The sequence below is a fragment of the Stylophora pistillata genome, chromosome 11 (assembly GCF_964205215.1).
Source record: "Stylophora pistillata chromosome 11, jaStyPist1.2, whole genome shotgun sequence".
NCBI lineage: Eukaryota > Metazoa > Cnidaria > Anthozoa > Scleractinia > Pocilloporidae > Stylophora > Stylophora pistillata.
The window spans coordinates 11,203,189-11,213,941 of record NC_142529.1 but is presented as its reverse complement, the minus strand read 5'-3'; positions in this window follow the sequence as shown (position 1 = coordinate 11,213,941).

Sequence of the window (10,753 nt, the reverse complement as noted above, 5' to 3'; positions counted from 1 at the left end):
ATATAATTATTTACCCTTTAAAAAAAATTAATATCAAAGAGGAGCAAAACAACCATGTCTTATTTTTCAAGTAAAAGAACAACTGGATAATTCATTTAATTTTATCTAACATTAACTCATAAGTAATGTGGCGCACTACTTCTCCTACCATTTATCGAGGTTTGGACTGTGAATCCTTTTGGATCCTTCTGGCGCGACGTCACTGTTGGCTCGAGGCCTTTTAACTTGTTATATATATATATATATATATATATTATGAGAGGAAAAAAGGACGTAACTACATTTCCCGACAAGCCTGTTTCGTGAAGAGTGAAGCGATTCACGAAACAGGCTTGTCGGGAAATGTAGTTACGTCCTTTTTTCCTCTCATAATATTTATATATATATATATATATATATATATATATATATATATATAACTAACTGCAGACAGTACCGTTTCGGCCTTCTGGGCCTCATCAGTGCAGTTTTTTTTATGTTTAAGGTGGACGGCCGGGCCCCCGATGAAGGGCGTGTGCAATGCCCGCCGACCAACAGGACTAATCCCACCCATGGCTTGCGTGCAATGCCTTAGGGTTAGGGTCCACCAGAAACGAGGGTCACCAGACGCCAAACTCGCTGGGGAATCGAACCCCACCTCACAGAAACAAAAATTGGGTACACAGAACTAAAACGAACAAGGACAAACAGACCAGTGCAGTACACCAACAAAGGAGACCAGCACATGGACAACAAAACAAATACTCACGAAAGGCTACTGTGCAGTGCACCAACAAAGGAGACCCAGCACAAGCAGCGGACAGACACACTTACAAAGTAGACAGAACGAACGATACTAGCCCAGTGCAGTGCACCAACGAAGGAGACCCAGCACATGGGTTACGAAACAGATACTAACAATTAGGCTACTGTGCAGTACACCAATGAAGGAGACCCAGCACAAGCAGCACAAAGACACGCTCACTCAAGCAAAAGATCACACGTCACTCAAGCAAAAGAAGAACGAGGCTACTGTGCAGTACACCAATAAAGGAGACCCAGCACGAGCCTAACCGAGACACACTCATTCGAGCAAAAAAGGAAACTAAATAACTACGGGGAGCAGGACTAAATGGAAAAGACAAGGGAGTCGTTTACCACTGAAGCTATGATGCCACGGGCGCCCCACTGACGATGGAAGACGCGACGACGCCTGTCAGACTTGCACCACCTGAAGGAAATTGGTAAATAAAACTTCAGGCGGGCCTTGATAGAAGCAATCACCGCCACAGCGCCAGGACGAACGTTACGGAAACGGAAATCGTTCCTACTCCGCCAAATACAAAACTTAGAAACATTGAGCAGATAGACAAAGACACGCGGGACAGAAACCAGTTCACTAGAGTTGAAACCAAAGAGGACATGACGTAAAGAGATGGCAGGACACATAGGAGAGAAGGAAAACAGCAAGGACTGGACCCAGGCGAGAACACTCTGAGCAAGTGGACAGTAGAAGAACAAATGCTTGAGTGACTCGACCGTGGGTCCACAAAAACACGAGAGAGGAACAGATAAACCAAAAGAGGAGAGACGCCGGGCGGTGTACAGGACGCCGTGCGCAATCTTCCAATTTAGGTCGATGACACGACGGTCAAGATAAAAGAAGGATAGGGCACGCCACGTGGCAGGCCAGTCAAGGTTGGGATAGATAAATAGAAACTTAAGGACACAATAAGGCTGGACCATGTTCTCAGAGAGAAGATATAGGTAGCAAGACTTGGTAGACATAGTAAGAACGGGAGAACAAACAAGAGGGCATGAAGAGCCGTAGACTAAAGAGTTTTTTGACGTGGCGAAGGCCCCGTCGAGCTTACGCCAAGCCAAAACCAGAGCTTGATAGAAGGGCGGCAAGACCCTGAAGTCGAGACTAAAAGGACGAGAAAACACAACAAGAGGAGAGACACCAAACAAAGAGTTAAACCAAAAGGACATGAGAGCGACCCAACTGGATGGGGAGGAGACGAATCTCCTCACCCATTGACCAAGGAGGGCCCTCACCTTGGACTGAATATTAACCACAGAAAAACCACCAAAAAGGGGAGATTGAACCACGGCCGAACGGGAGACAAGCTCAACCTTGCCAGACCAGAAAAACGAGAAAACAAGACGGGAAAGCTTCGCCTCCACCCAGGCCGGCATGTGGATAAGAGAGGCCACATACCAAACCCGGGAGAGGGCGAGAGCGTTAATGACTAGGACCTTGCCATGAAAAGAGAGAACACGAGAACGCCAAGACTTGAGAACACGGTCCACCGCATTAATGCGAGGACGCCAGTTGTCTTCATCAAGGTTACCGGGGCCGACAAACACCCCCAGCACCTTGAGCTTAGCAGGAGACCAGTCAAAAGGAACCGGGGGGTCCGTACGACCCCGCCAACCACCCAACCAGAGACCCTTGGACTTAGAAAGGTTGATCTTAGATCCAGAAGCTAGTTCAAAAAGCTTGTAAGTCTCAAGGGCAGCCAGAATGCCAGAATCAGTGGTAAGGATTAAAGATGTATCGTCCGCGTACTGCGAGATGGGAGACAGTACGGGACACCCAGGGAGAGACAGACCCTTGATACGGGGGTCTGCACGGATACTACACGCAAGAACCTCAGACACAAGAACATATAGGAGGGGAGAAAGAGGGCACCCCTGCCGGACACCACGAGAAAGGCTAAAGAAAGGAGTCAGGAACCCATTCACATTGACCGCGCTTTGAACATGAGTATAGAACAAGTCGACCCACGTGACAAAGGAAGGGCCAAAGCCCATGGTGACAAGAGTGGACCGCATGAAGCCCCAATCCACACGGTCAAAAGCCTTCTCTTGATCGAGGGACAGGATGGCGACAGGGGTGCCAGAAGACTCAGTATAGCTGACAACGTCTCTAAGCAGAGCAACATTTTCTCCGATAAAACGGCCAGGGACTCCGCATGTTTGATCTCGGCTGACAACGAGGTGTATTACCCGGAGGAGACGCCCAGCTATGGCACGAGAAGCAAGTTTATAATCCACGTTTAGAAGAGATATGGGCCGCCAATTTTTGGGGTCAAGGCGGTCCCCCTTCTTGAAAGACAGAGTGATGATACCTCTGCGCTGAGAGAGGGAGAGAAAACCAGAGGAAGAGCATTCATTAAGAACAGAAACAAGATCAGAGCCAACCACGTCCCAGAAACGGAGATAGAATTCCATAGGCAGGCCGTCTAAACCAGGTGCCTTGTTACGAGCCATGCCCTTGAGAGCGACGAGGACCTCTGATGATGTAAGAGGGCCCTCACAACTGTTGGCCTGATCTTGAGAGAGAACAGAAGACAAATTTTCAAGAAGAGAAGATTGAACATGAGGGTCAGTAGGTGAGGCTGTATAAAGACTAGAATAGAAGGAACCAAGAGACGCACAGAGATCGGCAGAAGACGAGACGATAGAGCCATCAGGCTCTCTCAGCGCAGAGATATGACGGTCAGCGGAACGTTTTTTCTCGAGACGAAGAAAATACTGCGTGGAGGACTCACCCTCCTCAACCCATCGGACTCTCGCACGCACCTGAGCCCCCCTCGCAGCATGGGAATCAAGCCGGGCAAGCTCAGAACAAGCAGACCGCCAAGGGTCAATGCAGGAAGTAATTCCAGAATCAACTTTGGCCTGAAGATGTTGGACAAGACGTACCAGGGCATCTCTGGATGAAGATGTTGTGCGGGCTTTATTTGCACAAAGGCGGATAGTAAGCCCCTTGATTTTACTTTTCCCACGATCCCACCACTTAGCTAGAGAAGGAAAGCGGGGGATGGCAAGGCGCCAAGCAGACCATTCATCACGGACTAGTTGCCGATAGTCCGGATCGTCGAGGATGGAAGTATTCAGCTTCCAGTAGCCTGGGCCAGGTGGAACGGCATCGGGAACAGACAGAGATAAACACAAACCGCGATGGTCCGAGAACGGACACACATACACGGAACAAGACGACACTGATGGGACCCACGCAAATGGGACCCCAAAAAGGTCAATACGCGACGCTAAACTGCCATTCCACCTGGTCCAGGTGAACCCAGGAGTAGTGGGGTGGAGATAACGCCAGATGTCAATGACGCAGGACGCCTCAAAAAGATGGTTTAGTGTGGGAGAACTATCTCCAGACAAGGAGGCGGGGTCTGGGCCACGCCTATCTCGAGCCCTATCAAATACAGCATTGAAATCTCCAGCAAGGACCGTAGGGATGGAAGGGTCGATCCTTGAATGAAGGCCATCGAAAAACAGGTCTCGTGCAGGGTTGCAATTAGGAGCATAGACACAGACAACTCGGAAAATTTTATCATGAAACGAGAATTCACATTGTAAGAAACGACCATCAGCAGACCAAGACTTTAGAAGGGAGATAGAGGGACGATAGAGAACAACACACCCACAAGAGTGAATAGAACCCGGGGCTAGCACAGACAAGAAACCAGACGAGGAAAACCACGATGAACATTCAGTTAAGGAAACACAATGAGTCTCCTGAAGGCAGATAACATCCACCTTCACCGGGAGAGAGCGCAACCATTGCACGAGACCATCACGCTTCGACCGGTCCCTGATGCCATTGACATTTAAAGTAAGGAGAGACAAAGCCATGAGGAAGAGATGGATGACCCTCATGAAAGCCAGGGCTGGGGCTGGGGTTTCCCCTTCCTACTGGGAAGATTGGGGACAGCCCTCGTACGCTTAGAGACCGTACTCGCCAACTGAGTATGAGAAGGAACCATGACACGTTTCTTAGAGCGTTTCCTGGAGACAACTTCAAAACCGTCCGATGACATGCTCCTCGTGAGAGGAGAGGAGAATTCAGAAATATCAGGAGACTCTGAGCCCTGAACAGGGGTAGAGTCCTGAGAGGAGAATTCGGTGATATCATCATCGACATTAGTGACACTTTGGCCAACACTAGTATTAGTGGTACTTTGACCAGACTTAACTATTTTACTGGTACTTTGACCAAACTTAACTAATTTACTGGTACTTTGACCAGACTTAACTATTTCACCGGTACTTTGACCAGACTTAACTAAAGAACTGGTACTTTGACCAGACTTAACATTATCAATAAATAATTCACTGGAATTAACTAAAGTACTGGTACTTTGACCAGACCTAACATTATCAATAACTATAGGACTGGTACTTTGACCAGACATAACACTATCATTAACTAAAGGACCGGTACTTTGACCGGACTCACTATTATTAACTAAACTGGTGTTTTGACCAGCGATACTATTATTAGGAACACTATTTATTTCTGAGGCCTCAGATTGTTTAGGAACGTTATTTAGATTACTGATTTCATTATTACTGGCTTCGCCAGGAGCAGAGATAACCATTTCTTCAGACGGAAGATCAACAGATTCGTTGGGTGGACAAGGAACGTTACCCGGCAGATTTGCCACATCTCCAGAAGAAATGGGCGGGAAATCAGCGGCCGGGGGAACAACATAGGGCGTAGAGCCCCAGACATTTCCGGTACGGCGGGAAGGGCAGTTACGGGCGAGATGACCAGCTTCCCCACATTCCCTGCATTTTCCATTGAAGGGACAGTCAGCAGCTTTATGACCCATGGTTTTGCAGATAGAGCAGAATGGCTTGATACCACGATACCAAATGCGCACAGGGTAACCGTCAATGGTGATTTGTGCGGGGATAGGTTTCTCCATGGACATGGTCAGAATTCGTGATCCAGTAAGAAGATGTGGACGCCCCATGAAAGCCTGACGTTTGCAGAAGAAAACTTTGCCAAAGGTCTTGAAGTCCTCGCACAGGATCGCGTCATCCCCTTCAGCGGGGTAGTGATGGATATAGACGAGCGTGTGTGGACGATCGGAATTGGTGACACTACATTCCACACCATCGAGATTTATAAAACCGGACTCAACAAGACTCGCCATATCGTCAGGATCTTTGAAAGTGAGGCGAATAAGGCCTCCCGGAACGAACTGAACCGCAGATAGTCTATTAAGGTCGATCTCCTTTTCCAACATTTTAAGAACAGCTGGTCTAGGGTGGACCGTAACTGCCGCCGTAGCATGGACAACACAAGTTCTAGCACATATTAACATTTTGAAAAGGAATAGGAAGAGAGAAAAAAAACAAAAAGGAAAGAAAAAGGACTACAACAATTGCCAAAAAAGGCAAAAAAGGCAAAAAACCCACCAAGTTCAGCAAAGCTGAAACCTAGATGGGTTCCCAACAAAGTTCGGACCCACCAAAAAAAACCAAAAACGAGATGGGTGACCGAAAACAACAAGACAAAAAAGACTGGCGTTCCACTCCCGGCAGGTACTTAGCACAGTCGAATAAATTTGAAAAATGAGAGAATACTTACAAATCCTTTGCCCACGATGAGGTTTCGGACCAACACTTTACCTTGCAAAGATGAAATCCCGCGTCAGGTAAGTAGGGCGCACACTGTTTCGACCTATGTGGGCCTCATCAGTGCAGTTTTTTTTTATGTTTAAGGTGGACGGCCGGGCCCCCGATGAAGGGCGTGTGCAATGCCCGCCGACCAACAGGACTAATCCCACCCATGGCTTGCGTGCAATGCCTTAGGGTTGGGGTCCACCAGAAACGAGGGTCACCAGACACCAAACTCGCTGGGGAATCGAACCCCACCTCAACAAAAATTAACACACTCACACCAAAAATTGAACACACACACTCGATAACTTAAATAACTTAAACTACTTTTTAGTTTTCATTTTTAGGTTTTAAATTTTTAAACTAATATTAAACTATTTCTTCGGAGTGTACTTTAGCATATGTCTAGGAGGACCATTTTGCGGGTTGAGAACAAAGGCAATTGAACCAGGAGGAACTTGAAGGTGTGATGTTAACCGTAGGAGGTCTACTCTATCACCTGAAAGGCCAGGAGGTGTGGATAGCAATTCGAGAATTTCACTTCTGGACTTGGAAGAAATGACCGACGTAACGGAGGGCGGCACGGTTATCTTATTAGCGACTGGTACGGAAATCGACTGGGTTGTATCCGTTGTAGCAGGCTTCTTTACAGTTCCTTTTGAAACCGGAGAAGTCTGGGGAGCAGCGCGTTTACGGGAGACATTGACTGATGGTACTTGGTCAACCGATGTGCAGGTTGGAAAACGGTCCTCGCTGGCCTCAAGGTTATAATCGCACTCTTCAGACTCAGCAACAACGTCATTAGGGACGGGAGCAATTGACTCAGCTGTCACATCATTTTCTTGAGCTACAGACGAGGGTATGTCCATCTCTACTGATGTGTCTACAGCAGGTTGAGCACCCACGGTCGTCTGACAGTTCCTAGCTAGATGTCCACCTTGACGGCATCGGAAGCATTTGCCCCTAAGGGGACACTCTGCCGACTTATGACCAACTTTATGACAAGTAGTACACTGGAGGGGTTGCCCCCTATACCAAATTTTACAGCGGACGCCACGGATAGAAATAAACGGTGAAATGACATTCCTAATAACCATTTGGACAATGCGTGACCCGGTGGACACTGAAGGCCTTCCGGGCCAAACCTGATTGCGAACAGATTTGACCGTACCATATGCAGACAAAGCTGTGCTGATGGCGTCGTTTGATCCCTCAAAGGGAAACCAAGAGACTACAACAGTAGTAAGCTGGGGAGGAGGAGGAGGGGGTTTAACCACCCTACACTCTACATCCCCCAACTTGATGACACCTAGCTCCTCAAAAAATAACTTAGCAGCATCGCCGTTCTCAGCAAAAGTGACTCTCGCAACACGGCCAGGACATGCCTGCACCGCAGCCACCCGATGGTCAGACTCACGGTCAAAAAAACCCAGCAACAAACCAACCGCTTCCGAGAAAAGTACCTCCTCAGGGAGCCCCTGACAGTCAACGTCGATGGTCCTATTAAAGGACACGACCATGCTGAAACTCGGACCCAACCCAAAGACAAGTCAGAGGGATGGGTGACCGAAACAGAGAAAAAGCAAAAAGGAAAGCAAGTTCAGATCGACCGAGAAATCCAAAAAAAGGGATGGGCGACCAAAACGGAACCAAAGAAAACAACCACTGCCAGGGAGGAAAAAGTCGCAAGTTTTCCCTCCCGGCAGGTACTCACTTATCCAACTCAGACCTCGAAAAACACCAGAACCAACTTCAAACTACAAGAGTATGAAGCAACACTTACCATGCGAGACCTGGGCCTCATCAGTGCAGTGCTAATGCTAGGATGGAGGAGAACCAATATGGTCACCCCAAACGATCCAACCTTTGTGGTATCGTCTAAGCCATGCCAGAGTGCTCAAACTAGAGTACACTAGCGAGCATGCGCAATTGCAGAGCAATGACTCATCCTAGTTAGAGTGCTCAATTTGGACATGAAAGCAAAGCTTTGTATGCCAAAGAGCTATATCTAACTGCAGACAGTACCGTTTCGGTATATTTATTTATATATATATATAAAATTAAGAAATATTACCTCTAGCTTTCTTTTCTTCAACTTCTCTTGGTTTTCATTGAGAGGGAAATCAATAATTTGAGAGATGTATATGGAATACTAAGATCGGTAATCTTTAAACATTGTTTCCATAAAGACTGAAATAAAATTATTTTCTCTGAGATCTTCTTTTGTATTGCTTATCCATACCTTCATTCCTTGCCCAACACGTTTAAAGTATTACCAACTGATCGAATGATCGAATCATTGAATGGCTTCGCTGTGATATGCTATCATCCCTTTTCCACCACTCACGTGAGGAAGTACAGTGAACACTAATCACAATAACTTGCCAGTGATTGTAGCCTGTTACTTCAATAACAGACATAACTGCAATGGCTTCGCTGTGATATGCTATCATCCCTTTTCCACCAGTCACGTGAGTATTTAGCAGGAAGGAGGTTCTTCCTATTCTAGTATCTTTGTTCTGAAACTATAGGAAGTACAGTGAACACTGATCACAATAACTTGCCAGTGATTGTAGCCTGTTACTTCAATAACAGACATAACTGCAATCGGTTTCTGATCAAGGGAGTTTAATGGCCATTTAAGGCAGCGACGCATGTGAGGTCTTCTTCATCTGAAACCGCTGATTTAGTCCATTTTGAATTTATTTCTATTTCCTTATATGCCTTATATTTTACACGTACTTTTTAAAGTGCATATGACACGAAAGTTTTTCTCTTGATTCTTGTAGTTGGATATCTATAGAAAACGACTTGATGCTTTGAAAGTGCCGGAAAATTAAAAAAAAAAAAACATGTTTTTGTTTGCTTTCAAAATTCGTGCAATTTGCCTTCAAATTTGTCTCGGTCATCGCGCGGCCAAAATCGCACGTGATATCGGAACGCACGTTACATTGTGTATCTCATGGAACATCAAATATGGCGGAAAAGGGAAAGAAGCCGAGTGGGGGTGTTTTATCGCCGATAAAGCACGACCCGTGAGTTTGTTGAATGGCTTCAAAAGCGAAAATCTCAAGGGAATATGCGAACTTGTTTGTTTAGCGCACTCGTGCGATAATTTTTGGTTTAGCGTACTGGTGTGATTGTTTTGAATTCGTGTTATACAAATGAGTTTGAAGATGCTAGCACGCAGATGAAGTCACCCTGAGAGTTCTTGTGAGAATTATCATTGAGAGTGGTTTTGGACTGTATGAACAATTCATGACACACCACATGCTTCGAACTAAACGTTTCGCGAGCTAAAAAGCACGAAGGAAGAAAGTAAAATATTCAATGGAAAATGCTGTCCCAAAGTCGACCCGTTCGGTAAATAATAATAATAAAAAATGGGCGATGAAGATTTTTAGGAAGTGGCAGGCAGGAAGAACAAATAAGGAAGCCTCTTAGGAAGAAAGCAGATTTGCTGTGGAAACCTCTCAAACTGAATGCGCTCAAAAAGTATTGTGTAATAGAAGATTTTGCGTCAAATCGAAGTTCTTCAGAATTTTCAACATAACGCTGCGCAATTTCTGGCCTTGGAGGCAAGTAAACAACGATGAATTTTACCGTGTGGGCTTTGTACACGTAAGAAATTCGTACATTTTTCGCTTATAACAGCAAATCAAAAACTGTTTTGAATAAATCTGTCGTCCCGAATTATATCAATATATGTAAAGAAATTTTATTGCAAAATTTTCACTTATTGGGAGCTCCGCTTTTAGGCTTGGCTAAATCTATATGTTATCTTTTGCTGTTGATGGAAAGTGAAATGCCATACGATGGAATTAACAATAGCCAGATCTAAACATTTAGTTGTAACCCCAAATAAAAATGTAAATTTATAACTTTGGGCGATGTTCCAAAACTAAACGAAACCTTTTAGAGGACGGAGGAATTAAGTGGGTAAGTTTCTTAATAAACTGTGATGTGTTTCGGTGGGGGAGTATAACAACGCAAGTTTGGTTTCGTCAACTGAGCTGATAATGTAAATTGGCCACCGTAAAGAGTTTCAAAACTGACGTTTCGAGCGTTAGCCCTTCGTCAGAGGGAATGGACGAGTTGTGGGTTGTGCGTGTGTTTATATGCAGAACATGGAGCTGCACTATTGTGAAATAAACTTAGTAAGTGAAATAAACTTTTAATATTTGAAGTATGAGAAGCAGAAGTAATAAACTTACCGTCTGTGGGGCTGTTTGTCTGGGGTTGTTGTGCTGCTATGACATAAAAAGACAGACCGACTTTGTTTCTCATTTACAGTTTGTGAGCTTCAGTGGTAATCTGAGGGGTAATAACATATTCTTGAATG